Genomic DNA, 22165 nt, shown 5'->3' with positions numbered 1-22165 from the left:
ATGTGATAGCACCAGCACAGTCCATAGGAATATTCATCTTATTCACATTTTTCTGTCTCAAATATCTATTTTTAGAAAATGCATTGAGTGGATTCTTGCACATCCACAGCATCCAGTCTGTTACTCTTGTCACATTGTAGTCATTTACTTTAAAAAAATCCATATTAATTAAATCTATCCTTAAATAAGAAAACTACCTACACTAAAACAGTCCATATGAGTTCATCTAGCCAGCCAATGGATGGAACAATTGCTCTACTTAAATAATGCTAAACCAGTTTTTCTTTTACTGAAATAAATAACTTGAACAAATAACATGAACAGCCTCAATCAGGGCCAGCTCTAGGCACCAGCAAAACAAGCTGGTGCTTGGGGCGGCACATTTTTAGGGGCGTCATGGCCGGCGCCAGAATGCCGCCCCTAAAAATGTGTCCCGGCCGCCCTAGCTCACGTCCGCTGCTGCCGCCGCTTGCGCACCGCTGCTCGCCCTCCCTCTGTGGCGACGACAGAGGAAAGGAAACAGAACGCCAGGTCTGTGGTAGCCAGAAAGCCTTAAAAGCCTCAAGCCGAAAAACCTCCCAGGAAAACTTTCCTGGGGTTTTTATTCTTTCTACCTCTCTGCTTACAACACTTCTAACTGGTTACATTCTTGCGCATAGGGAAAGCATACAGTGTACAACAACATGAGATAGCAAACCCATATCTTGTGCACGTGAAAGCCAGCTGCGAGGGAGACAAACAGGCCAGTCAAGAAGTTTCCCAAATCACAGACGCTGGGGTGAAGGCCACTCCTGCCTTGTAGCCATGGAAACAGTGTGCCGTAACCATGGGCTGGCAATTTGGGAGCTATGCATTCCTACATCCCCCCCTTTTCTATTTTAGATGCGGTGTTTAAACGGAGCACCCTCGCAGGGTAGCATGCACAATGCCACTAGATTGGGTATACACTGAACAAAGCAGCAAAATAAAACACCAAGAACTAGGACTAAAACCCCATACTATAAGAGGGTTTTTATCCACCCTAAGGGTAGCCATGACTAAATATAATTCCACTAAAAAGGGAAAACATCCTGGCAAATGGCTTGAGCATAACATTTCAGCATATCAATTTGCTATTGCATGCAATTACTATTATCAGTAAGCTTAAAACAACACATTTCTTTTACTGTCTCACACCCCAGATGTTGCTGGGTGGTTTGCAGACAGGAACAAGGCAGGTACTTAACAGACCTTGCATATCCGGGGCCACGGCCAGGCAGAAGTCAGACTGATTCAATACTTGTGCCAGGCAAACCCAGATGTTAAACTGCAGCCGCTGCTCCATCTGGGGTTCGCCTTGGCAACCAGGGGCCAACAGGAAGCCTCCCAATACACACAAAATAAGAAGTGAGTTAGCATTAAGGCAAACTAACAATGTCACAAGGTAATTTTCTGCGGTAGGTTCCAGCTGCTGCTGCACTCGCCACTGCTCGGCCTGCAATGAGAGGGCTTTAACCTGTCCCCAGGTCATGCGCTGCGGGGGCTCCCACGGGGGGCGCTGGCGAGGACGCTCGGGATCCTGTAGATGTAGGTTGAACTGCGGAATGGGGTTCGACAGTCCCTGGTGCCAGGCCATCGCCGTGCCACGGGCGGACGTTACGCGCCGGGACCCACAACGGACCTGTAGGAAGAGAAACGGCAGCATGCCCCCGTCCCCACGTTATAAGGGGTACTGGGCCATGCCACTGAGGATCCGGGGCCTTGAGATATTTAACAAGGGGGCGGGGCAAAGCCTGGTGGCTGCGAAAATGACGTTCTGCCGCAGAGTAATTGTCAGTCAAATTCAAATGATTCAGGGTAAAAAGCACTGTAGCCAGCCATTCCTGGCGGGGAGGAAGGCCTACTGGAATCCCCCCTTTTTGTTTTTGGTGGGCCAGGGCCTGTTTGAGCGCACGGTTGGCCTGTTCCACAATGGCCTGGCCTGTGGGGTTATACGGGATACCAAACGTGTGGACAACATCCCACGTGGTACAGAAGGAGGCAAAGGCCGAGCTACAGTAGGCGGGGCCGTTGTCAGTCTTAAGATGGGACGGGTGACCCATGATTGCCATGGCGCGAATCATGTGATTAATGGCATGACGAGAGGCCTCACCCTTCTGGGGGGTGACCCACACATAATGGGAAAAGGTATCTACACACACGTGAAGATACTGCCAGGGGGCAAAAGGAGGAAAGTGTGTAACATCCATTTGCCAAAGCTGATTGGCCGAAGTGCCGCGAGGGTTAACCCCCACCTCCGGGCTATTGGAGAGAGAAGCGCAAAGGTCACACTGGCGAACAATGGCCTGCGCCTGATGTAATGGGAGAGTGAACTGCTTGGCAAGGGCCTTGGCGGACTGATGAAAAAAGGCGTGGCTTTCGATTGGGGAGGAAAAAATCGAGGCCACCGATTTGACCGCCTGGTCGGCCACCGCGTTACCCTCTGTCAATAGGCCCGGTAGTGTGGTGTGACTGCGAATATGTGCCACAAACAGTGGGCCAGAGCGGGAGGAAAGGAGCTGTTGCAGGGTAAGAAAAAGAGCCAACAGATTGTCATCACAGGAGGGCGACACATAGGAACCTGGAAGAGACTTAAGAACATTAGTAACATAAAGACTATCAGTAATAAGATTAAAAGGGTCATCCTGGAAGCATCGGCAGGCCAGGATGACAGCGGCCAATTCTGCGCGCTGGGGAGAACACTGCGGTAGGGTAAAGCGGACTTGCCAAGTGCCCTGCTCCTGCCAGCTGACCGCACCCCGCGTTGGGCCGCCGTCTGTAAAGAGGGTAAGTGCATCCTCAATGGGGACGGTTGACAAAGACGGCCGAAGGTGAAGGTAACGTTGTTGCAGGAGCGAAAGGCGGGGGTCAGGGGGAATGTGATATTTAATTTCCCCGACATAGTCGGCAAGAGACAACTGGAGGGTGGCACTGCAAGAGACAGCGCGTTCCCAGTCTTTAGCCGGGATGGGGACAATAATGGCAGCGGGGTCGCAACCCAAGAGGGTGCGGGACCATTCCCGCACTTTAAAAGTCAGCTCTGCGGCCTGTTGAGGGAGTGTTTGGATAGTATGCGGAGGGGAGTGGGTCAAATAAATCCATTCAATTAGACGAAGACGCGCTGCCGGCCCCTCCTGGGCGAGGACAGCTGTCGGTTGTGAAAGTGTGGGAAGCAAAATGGCAAAAAGGGGCTGTTCCCTTTCTCGGCGGTCGACCCACACTTGGGCCAGGGTCCGGTTAATGAGGGCGACCGCTTGGCGCTGTTCCTGGGAAACGGGAATGATATCCCCGGGGAGGCGGCCCTGCCGAAGGCCAGAAAAAAGAGGGGACAGCATGGAGGTAGTCAGAGGGCAAAAAGGACGAATCCAATTGAGGGACCCTAACAACTGTTGGAGCTGTACAAACGTAAGAGGGTTGGGCAGCACCAACTCGGGACAAACTGGGCGGGCATATGACTGGAGCATGCGGTGACCAAGATACAAAAAGGGTGGCTGACGCTGGACCTTGTCCGGCGCAATAACTAAACCATACGTTGCAAGCTGGTGGCGCAGTTCGTCCAGCCAGTCATCAGGAAGGATGGGGTGAGCCACCAGGATGTCGTCCATATAGTGATAAATTAAAGCATCCGGGTGTGCTGTGCGAAACGGCCGTAAGGCCTGCGCAACAAAATGCTGACACAAGGTGGGGCTATTTAACATGCCTTGAGGGAGCACATTCCACTGATAGCGTGGAGTGGGCTGGGAATAATTTAAGACCGGAACGGTAAAGGCAAAACGCACCCGGTCCTCAGGGTGCAGGGGGATAGTAAAAAAACAATCTTTTAAATCTATTACAAATAACCGGTAATCACAGGGAATAAGATTGGGATTGGGGGTACCACACTGCAGGGGGCCCATAGGCTGTATAATTTTGTTAATGGCGCGAAGATCCTGCAAAAGGCGCCACTTGCCAGATTTCTTTTTAATTACAAACACGGGGGTATTAAAGGGGCTAGTGGACTCCTCCAAATGCCCTGCCTGTAGCTGGTCACTGACCAAGTGCTGGAGGGCCTCCAGCTTTTCCAGAGGAAGCGGCCACTGCGCAACCCATACGGGCTCGTCAGTGAGCCAACGGAGGGGGAGGGCCGTACGCCTAATCATCAATATGGATGGTGGCAGTGAACTGTGTTAATAAATCACGGCCCCACAGGTTGAGGTGGACGGGGAGAATGATAGGCCGGATACGGGCGCGGCGGGTGCCCTGGGGCGCCCTAGCCTCCAACCATCGGGCACTCCGTTGCGAATCCTGCGCCCCGCCCACACCCCAGACAGCCAGAGCCTGCTCCGTGGGCCAATGGGCAGGCCACTGCGCGGCGGCGATGACGGTGACGTCTGCCCCAGAGTCGATAACACCCTCGAACGGCTGATCATTGAGGCAATAAATGCGTTTAGGTTGGGGCGATCCAATATCTTTAACAACCACTGCCACTTGCGGGTGAACAGTGCGCTGGCCGGTGGACCCGAAGCCTCCGGTTCGGGGAACGTTTCTTCCCCCTGCCGGAAGGGAGTAGGGCACAAGTATGAGTTGCGCCCAGGCATCTCCCTGAAACAGCTGTTTCGGGAGATGACTCCACAGTTGAACATGGATAACTCCACCATAGTCCGAATCCACCACCCCAGGCACCACAAACAAGCCCTGCTTGCTGGCGGACGAGCGGGGTAGGACAAGGCCCACCATGCCCTCCGGCAGCGGGCCCTGGATCTGGGACGGCATGAGGAGGACCTCCCCGGGAAGAGTGATATCCATATTTTCCTGATTAACAAGGTCAATCCCCGCACTGCCCCTTGTGGCGGTGGGGACGTCGTGCATGGAGAGGGGCGTGGCCTTGGGCCTCGGGCTGGTCGCAGGCCCAACTACTAGTTTCCCGGGGGGTTATCTTGGCTGGCAGCCAAGACCCGGTTGTCACCCCCGGCTGAGCGACACTGCGCAGCCCAATGGTAGCCCCTTTTGCATTTTGGACACAGCGTGCGGGGCCTCTGGTCTGTTCGGGGTTTGTTTTTACACGCCCCCCCCCTTCCCCCCAGGGGCCCGGCACTCCTGCCGAAAATGCCCGGGCTTCTGGTAGTTAAAACAGTTCCCCCGAGGCTTCTGCCCCTTGTGCAGGGCAGCTGCCAGCAGGGCCATCTGATGGGTGTGAGTGCCCACGTCAGCACACGCCTGCAGCAATTCTGCCAGGGTATACCCGGGGCGCCCGACCACTGCCTGCATGGCACGGCGGCAATCTGCATTGGCATTTCGTAAGCCAATTTTATCATTAGTTCAGTCTGGGCTTGCGGGTTATCAATCTGCCTCTGGACTGCCTCTTGGAGGCGGTCAATAAACTGATGGAACAGTTCGGCGGCACCCTGCCGGGTAACCGCGAAGGACTTAGAGGACTCGCCCGCAGCGGGGACCCTGCGAAACGCGCGACGGACACACTGGCCAATAATGGGATAAGCTACCCGGGGCGTGCCCACCGCCTGCTCGGGGATGCCCGAAAACTGCCCTGTGCCATATAACTGCTCAGCGAGATAAGCCCCCCCACCTTGTGCTGCCGCCGCAAGCGCCTCTCACTGATACTCGCTATCCCACACAACATATTGCGCGGGAGACAGCACCATGCGACACATGTCTTTCCAATCTTGGGGGAGCAAAAAATAACTGTTTGACACACCTTCCAAGATCCCCAGGGTGAAAGTGGACCGCACCCCGGTCTCACGAACTGCCTTGCGGAGCTCGCGCAGAACCGAATAGGGGAGAGCCTCCCAATCCACTACCTGCCCCCCGTTTCCATCATCCCGCCAAGAGACGGGGAACGCCTCGAACCCACAGCTGGATTCCTCGCCGGTCAAGAGACCGGCCTTGCGCGCTCGCCGCACCGCCGCAGCGACAGCGCCCTTACGCCCGACCGGTGGGCAGGGGGGCGCCGCCACGGGCGGCGGCGCAGGGAGGGTCAGCTGCGGGTAGGAGGGAGGTGGCCCATCACCTGGGGGCAAAAGGGAAACTGGCTTGGGACCGTCGGGGCCGACCCCCTCCAGCGCCTCCTTGCAACGCTGCCAGAGCAGCAGGTGCTGGACCGGGGCACGGGGTTCACTATACAAGATGGTCCCAATCCGTATCCAATCAAGAAGCCGTAGCGACCCGCAGTCCGGATACCAGGGGCGCTGGTGATCTATTTCCCTTAGAAGGTCCTCAATATGAGCGACCGGGACAACGACACATGATCGCTGCCGTATAATCTTTTGTAACTCTCTTGCGTGCTCCTTCTGGGCACTGGAAAGTCCCCCCCCCCCATACTCACGAATCAGGGGCGGCAAACAGCCGCGGGGGTGCACTCGGCGTATCCAGCCGGTGAGCAGGGGGTTATCACGTCGGGGTCACCAGCTGTGGTGACGACAGAGGAAAGGAAACAGAACGCCAGGTCTGTGGTAGCCAGAAAGCCTTAAAAGCCTCAAGCCGAAAAACCTCCCAGGAAAACTTTCCTGGGGTTTTTATTCTTTCTACCTCTCTGCTTACAACACTTCTAACTGGTTACATTCTTGCGCATAGGGAAAGCATACAGTGTACAACAACATGAGATAGCAAACCCATATCTTGTGCACGTGAAAGCCAGCTGCGAGGGAGACAAACAGGCCAGCCAAGAAGTTTCCCAAATCACAGACGCTGGGGTGAAGGCCACTCCTGCCTTGTAGCCATGGAAACAGTGTGCCGTAACCATGGGCTGGCAATTTGGGAGCTATGCATTCCTACATCCCTCCCAGGCTCTCAAGCCTGGGAGGGAGGGGGAGATCCCGAGCGGTTGCGGCACTCGAAACAGCTGATTCGCGCGCCGCTGCTTACCCTCCCTCCCAGGCTTGAGAGCCTGGGAGGGAGGCGGAGACTCCGAGTGGCTGCGGCGTGCGCGCTGCTTTTCCCCCTCCCTCCTAGGCTTGAGAGCCTGGTGGGAGGAGGCAGGACTGGGGATTTGAGGAAGGGGCGGAGTTGAGGCAGGGCGGGGGCAAGAAAAAAATGGGGGTGGGGGGCGGCCAAAATTGATTTTGCTTGGGGCGGCAAAAATCCTAGAGCCGGCCCTGGTCTCAGTTTGAACTACTTCTCTTAAAAACAATGTAATAAATGTAAGTGCAAATCCAACAAGGTACAGCAAGGAAGAAGCACAATGTTTGAATCCATAAGTATATAACATTCTGCAAAAACTACTAATTTTAACAAATAAAAAAAATCAATTATTTGAGCAATAGACAAATGGCAGAACTCTGCTTTCACTTACACCTGTGTAACTTCATTAACTTCAAGGGAGTGAACAAAGGCAGAAACAAAGGCAGGTAAGTCTTCAGTGGCAATACAGAAGTTTAACAGAATGAAATTTGGCCTGTTTATTATTAAAAAAATATATTAAAATTCTAGGACCTAATTCTGCTCTCATTGAAGTCAATGGGAATTTCACAGTTGAGTTTACTGGGACTATGATTTGGCTCCTCATGTTTCCAGGACATTATTTATTATGCAATACACAACACAAACTATTTGATCTAGCTGCATAGGTGCTGGAACAAGGAGTGCTGGGGGTGCTACCACAGCCTCCTGGCTTGAAGTAATTTCTATCAGACACAGGGATTACAGTTTGGTTCAGTGACTTTCAGCATCCCCACTCTACAAATTGTTCCAGCGCCCCGCCTTGCTGTGGTTCCTTTTTTTAAAAAAAGTAAGAAAGATGTGAAATCAATTTTACATATGCAGTGGTATGGAGGTTTTAGATTATAGGCTACTACAATCTGGTGGGCTATTTTGTTATTGGGAATGGAAAATTCTATAGGGGTGACAATTCATCCATGTGTAGCACAATGCCTATGCACCACAAATCTCACATAAGATCTCGGGTTTAAGTGTAACTAAAGAGGGGCACAGTCCTTGTGGCCTGCTGTTGGAAGCTGTATCTAATGGGTGTATTGCTGACTTCAGTAAGGTGCATGAGAACAGGGGTCTCCTCACACAAAACAAGGCACAGAATTGGAGTCTAAGTGTTTATGACTTTAAATTGATTGGTTTTAAAATTTGTAAGGCATCTAGAATCCCAGAAAAAAGGAACAGAAATAAATATAACCCTGAAGTTGTAAAAACACAAAGCAACTATGGATATTGGGAATAACTCAGAGTTTACATGTGGAAACAATGGCACATGGCCAGTTTAGAATCTTAGAGTCTCCCAAACTGTAACAAAGCAGATTTTTAACAGGCATAATTCAGAAAAAGATGAATAAACAGTAGTTATATGAATATCTGACCAATTCAAGTGTGGAGGAGGGAATTCCTTGATGAGGAAAGGAGTGTTCCCTTGAGATTTGAAACCACTGGATAGAAGGGAAAAAGCCCATGTTAAATACTACCAAATACTCCTTCACAGATCCAAGACATCACTGTTAAGTAATAGCTTGTCATCATGAAAACAGTCCTTTTTAATAGAAATACTGATATTATTAGAATACAACAATTGCTGCACTAGTTGATGCTGTTAAAAAGAGCGTATTGACCATACTTCATTATAGATTTTTCCTCCGAGTTTACAATTTACAATCAGATTCTATATTCAGTTCATAAAACAATGCTCATCTTTAAAGGAATAGAATCAATTAAAAAATACATTTCTCTCTCTCGCTCTCAAAAAAAAAATCAATTTCTTGCAATTTCCCTGCTCCACTGGCACAAATTGAACCTGAAGCTGGCAGTGCTGGCTAGTGGATGATTACTCTAAAGTAGGAGGCTCCTCGGGTGGCATAGATCCAATGCATTGTAGAGGATGATGTTGCAACTTTGCAGTGTCACTGGGTCACTGTATAAATCAATGTGTTGATTTACAGTACTTGTACAACAATTGAGAAGATAATGGTTGATACAGAATCAATATATTAATTTAGTCTCAGGGCTTTGCTGATGCCACAATCTGCAACTGATTTCTTAGCGTGAATTAAAGCAAATGGTTTCTTACAGCCAGCTCTTTACAATGCATATAATTTGGGCCTGATTCACCACGGCATTACTCCAGCTTCATAAATAGGGGTCAACCAAATTTGCGGCTGTTGAAAATCATGTCACAGACTGTGAAATTTGGTCTCCCCCATGAAATCTGGCCTTTGGCTGCCAGCTCTGAAGGCAAAGTGGAGATCAGTGGCTGATGGGCAGGCACCTAGCTCTGAAGGGAGCACTGCTGCCAGCAGCAGCATAGAAATAAGGGTGGCAGTACCACCACAATGTGGGAGAGGGATAGCTCAGTGGTTTGAGCATTGGCCTGATAAACCCACGCTTGTGAATTCAATTCTTGAGAGGACCAATTAGGAATCTGGGGCAAAAATCAATAATTGCTCATGCTAGTGAAGGCAAGGGGCTGGACTTGATGACTTTTCAGCGTCCCTTCCAGATCTATGAGATAGGTATATCTACATTTATTTATTTATTTTATACCCCCTAATAGGCTTGTGACCCCCTTTTGGGTCGGGGCCCCCAGTTTGAGAAATGCATCTGAGAAATCACACGTTTTTGTGGCTTGGTCCTGGCATAAATAACAAATTTCAGGACGTGTTGCACAGCCATAAAATTTGCTATTTATGCTGTGACCCCAACCGATGAAAAATGTGGGATTTCTCTGAAATTTAAGTAGACCCCTATTTATCAATGGAATTCACACTGATATAACACTGGAGTAATGCTGTTATGATTCTGCTCGTTAACTTTGATCTTTAAGTGTTTAAAGATCAGGGGAAATGAATTGCAGATTTTCTTTTTCCTACAGTTGGCTAAGAAATAAACTTCCTGGCATATTTTAAAAACACAAATATTGAGCAATATATTTGGGGCTTATCATCTCTCTCAATGTGCCAGTACAGCAAGTGAACATTCTCATTATCCAGCAAATGAACTTAGTGTCCACAGTTACCCTTTATATGAGCTTCCCCCTAATATGGCTACACCATTCAGGCTCCTGTGCTGAATTAAGCCCATTATAAATCTTGGGAGAAATCCTAAATTCGTTGGAAGTCTATGAGAGATATGCCATTGACTTTAATGGGAGTTGGGATAACACTCTCCATCTTTATTGATAATACAAAGTGTTAAATGACTTTAGGACATGCACCTCATCAATACAAAGAATGTTGCGTTCCCAAAAACAAAAATTAGGCCTGGATCCAACAACTGATGGCACGGACTGGGCACACCTCTGCACCCAATTGCAGGATTGGGGCTTTAAAAGGAGAAACACTTTTTTCAGCAATCAGTTTGTGAAAAGGAGACTATTTCTGAGAACTTTCATCCAGGGCCGCCAAGAGTGGGTTCGGGCCCCGGTGAAAATTTTTTTTTGGGCCTCCCAGCAGGGACAGACCGGCTAAACAGGGCCGACGAGAGGGGGGGGAAGCCAGGGAAGGCAGGCCCCGGGACCCATTCCGAACCGCCGGGCCCCGGTAATTTGTAACGGATTCCCCCCGCCCTCTCGTCAGCCCTGCTTTCATCACAAGACCAGAAATTTCACCTGTGATCTTGAATTCTATCATTTCCCCATATCAAGCAATTCAAGCAGCCGCTCACTTTAAAACAAACTATATTAATTTTGTAAAATATATCCACTTCATGTTCTGTTTGTCTGTTGAGGGAATTATACCACCGGCATTGCTGTTATATCTGAGTGCCTCTTTGGTTAACACTACTGTAAGCGGTGCTGTGTTTTACACTTTATAGAACTCCTGTGTTGGAGTCTTATGTTTAATAGTAAAGGTACATTTTACCCTGTAATTTGATGATTAAATAGAGTAAAATGTTGTACAATGGATTAAATTTTCTTGTACTTGTACTTTTCTCTGCCAGAATGGATTTTTTTTTAATAAACCATCAGTCAGCAACTAAAGGCCCATCACTTTCTCCCAATTACACAGGTGCAGTTGCTTTCACCTCTGAATTTTATGAGAGAAGGGGTTGCCCCTTACAATTCCATTTCAATAAGCAAGATGTTACTTCTACACTACAATAGTTCAAGCAATGTTGCAGAAGCCCTGGGGGGAAAAAAATCACTTTTCTAGGACCTTGGGCAACACATACGCAGTTCTGGTTTCTATTGTGTCTGGCCAAGATTTCTACATGGAAAAACTAAAGTGTTTTTTTCCGAGTCTGCTCAGTCCATGTTAGTTATGGCCTGCAGCCATAGCATCCTGGATTGTGACCTCTCCAGATTTTAATGGGGTGGGTCCTGTTTAACACCTCAATGAAAAGCCACCAAGAAAACCCCTCATTCCGTAGAAAGTGATGTTAGTGTAGGTGGCATTCTTCCCTTTGAGTCAGTACTATTGCACAAAATGCCCCACTAGCAGAGCAGGAGGGGACACTGTGCTGATGAGATGAAAAGCTATGGCCCTTACCACTTGTGCTCATTAAAGAGTCAATATCAGTTTTCTCAACATCAGAGTTGTTAAGCCCAGTGTACTCCCTACATTTCACTACGTGTAATTACATTCTAGCTACTTAAATTCCATCTGCAGTTTCAACTGGATAAGCCATTCTTCATATCATCCTGTCCTGAAGTATTGTGTAGTGTTACTATGCATAAACAGCTGTTGCAGTCCAATATATAAACATCTGCATTTGAATAGGGGGTGAAATAATTTCTGTTAAAATAAACGAAAAAAAGAAAACAAACAAAAAATCCCAAACAAAAAAACCCTGACACAGGTGTTATATCCAGGCATAACTTAGCTGAAGACAACAGTGTTACTATAGATCAGTGGTTTCCAACCTGTTGTCTGCAGACCCCTGTGGGTCCGAAGACTATGTCTAAAATTTCCAAAGGGGTCTACACCTCCATTTGAAATTGTTTAGAGATCTGCAAATGAAAAAAAGGTTGTAAACCACTGCTATAAATTAACAGTGTCACAGAGAGCAGAATTTGGCTTATAATTTGTAAAAATGCTTTGGGTTTCTTTGGGCTGAGAAGTTGCGAGTTATATATATATATATATATATATATACACAAAACCATAGAATACCAGGGTTAGAAGGGACCTCAGGAGGTCGCCTAGTCCAACCCCCTGCTCAAAGCAGGACCCATCCCCAGATAGATTGGCCCAGTTATCTAAATGACCCCCTCAAGGATTGAACTCAAAATCCTGGGTTTAGCAAGCCAATGCTCAAACCACTGAGCTATTCCTCCCCCCATCAAAATGTTAAAACATGTTCTTTTAATGTAACACACCCACATGACTTTGCTTGCATAAAAATTGAGCAGGACATAAACAAGTCAAATAAAAATAGTTAAAATAATGTCATTCTGATTGTAAAGTTTGCATTTTAAATTCTCCCATTGGTATATGCAGATTTAAGCACAGATAGAGGAGAAAATAGACTTTTTTAGGCCTTGTCTACACTAGAAAGTTTTGGTGCTTTAACCATGCTGATATGGTACAACCTCCCTATTTAGTGCTGATGGCATTACACCACTAAAAAGTGCAGACAAATTCAAGTTAGAAAGAGAAAGTTACTCACCTTGCAGCAACTGAGGTTCTTTGAGATGTGTGTCCCTTTTGGTGCTCCACTCTAGGTGATGGTGCGTCCCGGCGCCGTTGATCGGAGATCTTCGGTAGCAGTGCCTGCTCGGGACACACGCGCTCAGTTAGTATCTCCCGTTTCATTGGAATCTTCCTGAGCACGTGAGTCCTGTACTCTCCTCAGTTCCTTCGCTACTGTGGAGAAATCATATTAGTATTCCAAAGTAGAGGGGTGGAGGGTGGGGAGTGGAGCACCCACAGGGACACACATCTCGAAGAATCTCAGTTACTGCAAGGTGAGTAACTTTCTCTTCTTCTTCGAGTGCTGTCCCTGTGGGTGCTCCACTCTAGGTGAATGTGAAGCAGAACCCACTATGGCTAGTGGGATTTTGGAGTTATGTGAGGGACAACAGTAGACAGTATCATATGGTGTCTTCTGTGGTATCCAGTGATAGTATAATGTTTGGCAAATGTGTGGTCAGATGTCCATGTGGCCGCCTTGCATATGTCTGTAACAGGTACGTTGTGGAGGAAGGCAATGGATGTTGACATTGCTCTAGTAAAATGAGTCCTAACACCAGCTGGTGGTTGAACATTCTGGGTCTGATAGCAGGATCTGGGGGAGACTGAGATCCACTTGGAGAGTCTTTGCTTAGAGAGAGCGTCACCCTTTGATCTCTTGGTAGTAGAAACAAATAGCCTAGGGGATTCATGACATGGTTTAGTTCTGTCAAGATAGAATGCAAGACCCCTTCAGACATCGAGGGTATGTAATGCAGCCTCCTGTGGAGTCGTCTGAGGCTTTTGATGGAATACGGATAAGTGTATTGACTGGTTAAGGTGGAAGGTAGACACCACCTTGGGGAGGAATTTGGAGCGGGTTTGTATAGTAAGCTTGTGTTTAGAGAAAATGGTATAGGAGGGTAGACCATCAGGGCACTTATTTCACCAACCCTTCTTGTTGACATTATGGCAACCAAGAAAGCCACTTTCATGGACATGTGAAGCGGGGATGAGGTGGCCAGGGGCTTGAAAGGGGGTTTCATAAGAGTGCGGAGAACTAGGTAGAGACTTCAGGAGGCTATTGGTGAATAATTCTCAGGGTAGAGATTTTGCAGGCCCGTGAAGAAGCGTTTGATGGTGGGGTGGGCAAAAGTGAATAGCTGTCCAGAGTGTCATGGAAGATGATAAGGGCCGCGAGGTGTACTCTGATAGATGTGAGTGAAAGCCTGTCCTGTTTTAGTTTGAAAACATAGTCAGTGAGGGTTGCAGTCTGGGGTATTAGGCATCTGTGGAAGCACCAGATGGAGAAGCATTTCCACTTTTGCAGGTAAGTGTAAGAAGTGGAGTCCCTTCTACTGTGCAGGAGGACGTGTTGGACTTGTTCTGAACAGGCTAATCCAAGGGATTGAAACCATGAAGGAACCACGCCATCAGATGGAGTTTCCAGAGCTGCAGATGAAGAAGCCAACCACAGTTGTGGTCTGTCTGGGGAGGACGGATGGACATGCGTAGCAGGTAAGAATAGGGACCAGCTAAAGCATTGGACTTTTAGTCTGACCAGGGCTCATAGGAGGCATAGAGTAGCATTTCCCGTCGAGACTGAAACCAATGGGGATAAACCCAAACAAGAATGGCCAGATCCCTCAAACTCATAGAATATCACAGGGTTGGAAGTGACCTCAGGAAGTCATCTAGTCCAACCCCCTGCTCAAAGCAGGACCCATCCCCAGACAGATTTTTGCCCCAGATCCCGAAGTGGCCCCCTCAAGGATTGAACTCACAATTGTGGGTTTAACAGACCAATGCTCAAACCACTGAACTAGCTCTCCCCCTCCAATACTGACCAGTATTACCCGATGACAAGAAATAGACAATATGGGTAATGAACCACCAGTCTTAAGAAGGTCCCACAGGGCTAACAAGGGTGCACTGCCTGTTAAATTTAGAGATGATTATGTTATTGGTTCTATGTAGTATTTTAATGAATATTGTCATGTATGGTATGAAGAAGTAGATGTGGAATGTTTAATATGTTAAATGTTCTTTTCATAATTGTTAATGGGTTTTTGATATGATATGATACGATATGGGTATATGCTGTTAATATGGGGGCCCGGATGTACTGGTGTGAATATTGTGGTCGTGGCAGAATTTTAGCAAGGGGGAATGTAAGGGGACTGTTGCCCCCCTACTAACATTCAGTGGGGGTGTTTTGGTTGGTTAGCTCTCAGCAACAAAAGGGGAAGGGTCGATGGGAAATCAGGACCCTGAGACTGACAGTCCCCAGGGACAATGGGGAGAGGCCAATGCTCTAGGTCAGCCTGATTGACAGAACGGACAGGCTAATCAAGGAGTCAGGAGGGTCCCATCCTCTGTGTGAGCTGGAATTGCCTGGGTCAGACAGAGTGGGGCCGAGCTAAGGAGAGAGCAGGAGCCCAAGTTAAGCTGCTGGGAGCAGAGCTGCAGCCCCAAAGCCAGAGCACAGCCCAGAGAGAGCAGACCTGCCCTGGGAGCAGAGCTGCAGCAACCAGAGCCAGAGGGGCTGGAGAAACAGCCCAGGGAGCTGGAGGCAGAACAGCAGCAGCAGCCGTGCTGAGGCAGAGTGGAGCAGTCCAGAGCCAGGTATGGTGAGCAGCTGAGGAGAGCGAGGGGGACCCTGGGCAGTGGGCCCAGCACAGGGAGACACGTCAGCCAAGAGGCTCTGCAGGCCAGACTTGAAGGGGGATTGTAACCCTGACAGGGCGGGGGCAATGCTGGGAAGACGGGTCCTGCCACTGAGAGCGTGTGGCCACCGCCAGAGCAAGTGTCCAACCCACAGCATCGCTGCAGTATGGCCAGGGCCTGAGAAGGAGCCTGGGACCTACAAGAAACAGATTGTGAACTGCCCTGACATTCCAGAGACACTGTTTGTGATGTTCCCTCCCACAGAGTGGGGTGATGTGTTTCCTTTAACCTTTTCCCATTTTTCCTTATTCCTTTTAAAACTAATTGTTAATTAAATAAACTGTATTGCTTTAAATCTTATGTAATATTCAGTGGGTCAGGAAAGCATCCAGTGCAGAGAGAGTACTCTGGAGTGGGGACACCCTAGCCCCTGACCTAGGTGACCACAGCAAGGTTGGGGGTCGAGCCCCCCAGGAATCTTGGGCCCAGCCTTGTTGGGGTTACGAGGACTCTGCCAGACAGGAGAGTGGAAGGGGAGTCCTCGAGGGCAGGGAGGCCTCTGGGTAAAGGAAGTGGGAGCAAGGACGCAGATCCTTCTGCTAGCCCATTTCACCGGGGTAGTGCAGAAGCCAGGAAAGTTCCCCACAATAGCGGGACCATTGCCCCGCTTACACATAGCTGATTAAAGTAGTTACTAGAATGCAAACTGCTGTTCCGACCAACTGGTTTATTGACTATGAGAATTTACCTACAAAAACCAAGTGATAAAGCAAACACCACCTATAACAGCAAATGTGATGGAGAAAATGTTAGCTTCATGCCGGATCCTCTCCAGATCAGGGCCGGCTCCAGGCACCAGCTTGCCAAGCAGGTGCTTGGGGCGGCCACTCCGGAGAGGGGCGGCAGGTCCAGCTGTTCGGCGGCAATTCGGTCGACGGTCCCTCACTCTCGCTGGGAGCGAAGGACTTCCCGCTGAATTGCCGCCACAGATCGCGATCGCGGCTTTTTTTTTTTTTTTTTGTGCCGTTTGGGGTGGCAAAAACCCTGGAGCCGGCCCTGCTCCGGATCATCTTTTATTGAGAAGATCTGCAAAAATAGAAGGAAAAACATCCAAATATTTTGTTAGCCAGCCTATTAATAGATGCTGTATAAGACTATAGAGACTAGAATGGAGTTTCTTACATACTTGGGGAAGAAGAGAGGAGAGCGTTTATATGAATGGATATTTCAAGGTTAAAGTTAACAAGAACTAAGGATTAAATTTTCAAAAGCCTCACACTGACTTTTCTGCCTCACACTGGCTCCCTCCTGATAGTCATGGTGCTGTACCTCTGCTGCCTGGCTACAGAGAATCACCTTTGTTCAGACCTCTAGGCACAGGTGTCAGAGACGGTAGTAATGATTGTGCCCATTCCCTGGCTTTGGAACGCTGACACAGTACTGATGTCAAAATGAGAAGGAATGAAAAAAGCAATCTTGTTAGCAACTGGTTGGTCAGTAATTTCCTAATAGAAGTTAGCCCTCTGATACCATCAGGAAACCTTTTTTCTTGATGATATTCCAATAGGAATAATCTTTCAGGAACAGGAGCACTACAAGAGGCCCTACTTCACTCTATTCAGTGCAGAAAGAACCCCGCCCCCATCCGCATTAGAGAGAGGAAAAGAATCTGGTGTGAGCCAGCGATTAGCCCTGGCTGAGATGATTTCGTTGGGGTTGGTCCTGCTTTGAGCAGGGGATTGGACTAGATGACCCCCTGAGGTCTCTTCCAACCCTAATATTCTAGGATTCTATGATTAAACTACAGGAATGGGAACTTCTCGGTTCTACAACATGCTCCAACAATCATATCCTCTGTGGCTTTGTACAACTCACATCTCTCTGCCTCAGTTTGTGTAAAATGGGGATAATCCTTCCTTCCTTCACAGATACTCATTCATTGTGAGGACTCATTCATTAATGTTCATAAAGTGCTTTGTGAATGGGAAAAAAATGCAATAAAAATACTAAGGATTATTATACTACAGAGAAACTATGTTAGCCAGAACCATTTTCAAATAGAAAGATGCAAACATGGTATTCCTAAATTCTGAATTGTTTTACAAACCATGTTTATAATCTGCTTATGTTGGGCGCTCAGTGACCCAAGAAACAGTGATGAAACTATGCTAGCATATTTTTGTGAAGAACTATGTATAAAAATGATTCTAACTACCCTCGTTTCACAGAAGTGTACATAGGGCCAATGCTACCTATCGGGTCAACTTAACTAGCCTCCTTCTACAGTTACATTACGGAAAAGTCAGTACTCCACTTACTGTTATAATTTTAGCAAATCAGATGCTCCACTAATAACAGCAGCTAGTGTCCCCAGTGTAATGAAAGGCCACTCGGACTTGTTTAATTTAAAAAGCTTGAGGAAAGAAACTTTGGGAAGGTGTTCCTGGAAAAGAAAAACAGATTAAAATCAGATCTTTTATTTTTGTCAAATACAATTCAATTTTACATTTTTAAGAGAGCTGAGCTACATTATGGTGCCTACAGGAAAAGTTGAGTTTAAGAACCCTGGACTAGTAGAGAACAAGGCAGGTAAATGGAATGACTACAGGTGACAGTAGTGGCCAAAATCCATTCTAAAAACACTCTGGAATCCTCTTAACAGCAAACTTTACATGGATAATTATGCTTTGTACTTACATTCAGTAGAACCTTTCACTCAAAGAAGCTCTACAAAGGAGGTTATGTATTACCCATATTTTATAGATGAGGAAACGGCACACTCAGAAGTGAAGTGATTTGCTGAAAGTTGATACAATTTTAGGAAGAGGACAGTCCTCTTGACTCCCACTGAAATAATCTTTGATATACACCCCCTTTCAGAAATGTTCTGATCTCTCTGGAAGAATTATGCAGGTTTACCACTGAACGGCTGAATCTTTTTAGGATGAAAACAAAGATCCACAAACCAAACAACCAAACCAAAAAAATCTCGACTAAGCACCAGTAAACCATTACCTCTTCAGGTGCAGCTTCTTCTTCAGCCTCTTTTTGTGGAACATGTTTTATGCTTGCTCTGTTCGAAATCAACCCATTGATGGGGAACGCTTCTTCATGATCTTTTAAGGTAATAGTTTCTGTTGATTCTTCATGGTCTTCTGTTTTAATAGACTTTAACACAACATAAATTCAGTCACAAATATATCCAAAAGGTCAGTGTAGTTCCATTAGGTAGACTTAGGGTGACCAGATGTCCCGATTTTATAGGGACAGTCCTGATTTTGGGGACTTTTTCTTATATAGGCACCTATAACCCTCCACCCCGTCCCAATTTTTTACACGTGCTATCTGGTCACCCTAGGTAGACTCCACTTCCATTTGCAGGGTCATGTAGGTTCTGTGAGACCCTGAGTGCTATTTTGGATTTAGTCCTCTGACTAAATTTGCTACTCATGCCCTTATTTGGCAGAAACATAAGAGTATTTCTCCTAGTTATTGGATTCTCACTCCTCACGTCCTGAAATCCAGCTACAGGCATCTTCGGTGTTCTCTACATATTTACACAAAAAGCTAACATTTTGTGCCAAGCATTAAGGAAGCCATGCTCACTTTCTTCCGAAGAGCCTAATCCTGTGCAGTTATTCCTGTGAGCTTCCATTGACTTCCATGAGAAATGAGGTTGCTCTGCCTCTTTCAGAAGTGAGCCCAAAAGGTTGTAAGCAAACAATACATTCAAAAATACTTTGACATATTGTTTTAATTCTACTTTTTTAAATGGTTTGCAAAAGTCCTGAGAATAGAGGTGTGTTCTCCCATTTTAGGCCGAAATCCTGGCCCCATTGAAGTCAGTGGCAAAACTCTTATCGGCTTTGATAGGAGGAGGATTTCGTTCCTAGTATTTTGAAACAATTTCTTCTGAATTTCCTTCTAGTTTATCTTCCCACAGTTTCAAAGTGGGTTGATTCTAAATTGCACAGATGAAAGAATCCATGACAGTATAACAGTTCTAAAGTATAGCATATAAGTAAGTTTCCTACTAATATGGTTTAAAACACTGTTTCCAGGGTCAGAGAAGGCCATACTCATCTTGAAACTGTTTTTTAAAAACAAACAATTTTCAAAGTATATTCAAGAGTTTTCTAAAATATGGCTTAAAAACAGCCTAGTTTTATCTATTGGCCATTCTTAAACTGTGTTGTTAACAGGAGTGGTTTTAAAACCATGGTAACATAAATGGTATGAAAAACACTGCTTTAAAATTGTTCCACTGTCACAGCCTTAGTGCCAGTCCAGGCCTTGTCTCCATTAAACAAAACTACTAGCACATTTCTCACAGTTGGGCTAGCAACGGTGACAGAACCAGGTAGATTAGCCTCTATTCTAACCCTGGTTAGAGAACATGGTAGTAAAAATGCCTGTGCTCTACCTACAGTACGCTAGCACCATTTCTGCCATTGAAGTTGCACTGGGTGCTAGAGCAACAGTGGGGGAAAATGTTGAAAATGGTGTATATACACACCTGCACTACAACTGTAATTGTACAAGCACCTGGTTGTCTAGCAAATTTAGGGGGCATCTGTATTCTGATAGATTCTGTGTGTAGTGTGGATCCAACATCAGAATTAGGCAATAGAATTACAGACTAGACTGTTACCTTTTCTTTGGAACCACCTTTGTGCTGTGAAAGCTTCCATCCACCCCGTTAGTTGGGATTCCACACAGAGCAGTTGCCAAAGGAGCTGTGCTACAAGGAAGCTGGAGGGTGGGGAAGGGGGCCTGATTTTAGCACATCCTGGGGTATCTGTGGGCTTGGGGGGGCATGTGGGGAGGAGCAAACCCCAGTGGCATGTACGAACAGAACCATCTTCTGTTTGTGCAGGAGGCAGTGATTTGGCTTTTAGTTACCATTGTGCCTCTCACTTCTTGGCAGAGTAAAGAACTTAACGCATGTACTAGTGTATGCGTGACCTGCTTATTACTCTAGCTTTTAAATAAATGAAGTTGATATGTCACAAACAAGGACTTTCACAGCAAAACTTTAGTATCTTTGTAAGGTACCTGTGCTGCTGCAAGTGAATAATATAACCCCCTTTTCTCCATCAGCTCTGAATGTGTTCCTACTTCAGCCACAGGTAGGGTGACCAGATCGCAAGAGTGAAATATCAGGACACATTGGGCGAGCGGGGCGGGGGGAGGGGAGAGGACGACAATGACAGACACAGGTGCACAGAGCCATGAGAGGGGGCCCTAGGAAGCTGTGAGAGCTATGGACCCTGCTGCAGCCCACACCACAAGCCACAGGGCAAGGACACCTATTGAATTCAATGAGAATTTTGCATGTGAATTGATGTACCTAGTTCTGAGATTATTAAGCCAGAAGGGATCCGGTGATCACCTGGTCTCACCGCCTGTATAGCACAGACATAGAACTTTCCCAAAATAATTCCTAGAGGATAGCTTTTAGAAAAAGCTTTTAGAAAAACACCATGACCCTTAGTATATTGTTAATTGTTAATTACTCTCACCATTGAAAAGGTATGCCTTCTATCCAGTCTGAATTTTTCTAGCTGCACCTTCCAACCGTTGGCTCATGCTTTACCTTTCTCTGCTAGACTGAAGTGCCCATTATTAACTATTTGTTCCCCATGTAGATACTTACAGTCTATAACCAAGTCACTTCTTAACCTTCTTTTTGTTAAGCTAAATAGATTGAGGTCCTTGAGTCGATCACTATAAGGCATGTTTTATAATCCTTTAATCGGTCTTGTGACTCTTCTCTGAACACTCTCCAATTTATCAATATCCTTCTTAAATCGTGCACACCAGAACTGGATACAGTATTCCAGCAGTGGTTGCACCAGTGCCAAATACAGAGATTAAATAACCTGTCTACTCCTGCTTGAGATTCCCCTATTTAGGCATCTGGTCACCCTATTTCTGAATGCATTTCCCCAGGATTTTTTTTTTGTAAAAATCAAAACTGAACTGCCCCAGAAATTCTGTCATGTAGAATCATCGTGAAACTCACATGGCTCCAACCCTGCCGATGAACCTTTAGATCCACTGCACAGACTTCTGCCACTTGAGCTAATGGAGTAAGTGATGGCAGAGGCAGTAGGTTGTCATCCTATATGTGATAGATCAGCTCTATAGGTGGATGAGACACTTTTTTTGCCACTGGGTTTCACAGATATCTGCTGACAGAAGAGGAACTGTGAAACTCAGGAATCCTGGGTCTATTCCAGGCTCCTGAATAGAGTGGTCTCTAGTAGTCAAAGACCCTTCTTCCCCGTCCCCTCCAGTCTATGTCTATCCTATTGTTGTCTAACCCTCCCCAGCTCCTCATCTGATTTGAACTGCCCCCCACTACCGCTCTGGATTCCTTGTCCCAGTTTCCTGGTCCTGTCTCACTCTCCTCTCTCCCCGCCCCCATCCCTCAGATGGGAGGTTCGTTCCAGACTGGCAAAAATGTAAGGCTTCCCAACATTTCAACACTTCCCATTCTAAATTTTCGGTTGCTTAACTATAGGCTAGCTCTGCCTACAACAAAGCATATTCAGAACCTCTGATTAAAGGGATTATAAGTGTAGCAACCTCCATCATAGCTAGTCACCAAAGATTGAACCCGAGCCATCCAGACTTAAAAGCATGAGCTTCTACTACTTGAGTTCAAGATATAACTCCCTTAGCTGGTAGCTATACAATTATCCTCTAAAAATCCACCAGAGGAGGGCACAAAACACATGTTGGACAGTGAATTACAAAAGTGCCAAATGTTATTATTAGACCTGCAATACTTTCCACAATGAACATCAGCGGGGGATAACCTGGGAGTTTAAGAATATTTGGAAAACAATTTTAGAATAACATTCAGTGCTGTGGTTTAAAAGAAAAAAAACCTGTTAAAACTCATAACTTAGCAGTATTCAGTGTTTGAAAAAAAC

Source organism: Chrysemys picta, chromosome 2 (assembly GCF_011386835.1).
Source record: "Chrysemys picta bellii isolate R12L10 chromosome 2, ASM1138683v2, whole genome shotgun sequence".
Classification (NCBI taxonomy): Eukaryota; Metazoa; Chordata; order Testudines; family Emydidae; genus Chrysemys; species Chrysemys picta.
This window is presented reverse-complemented; position numbering follows the sequence as displayed.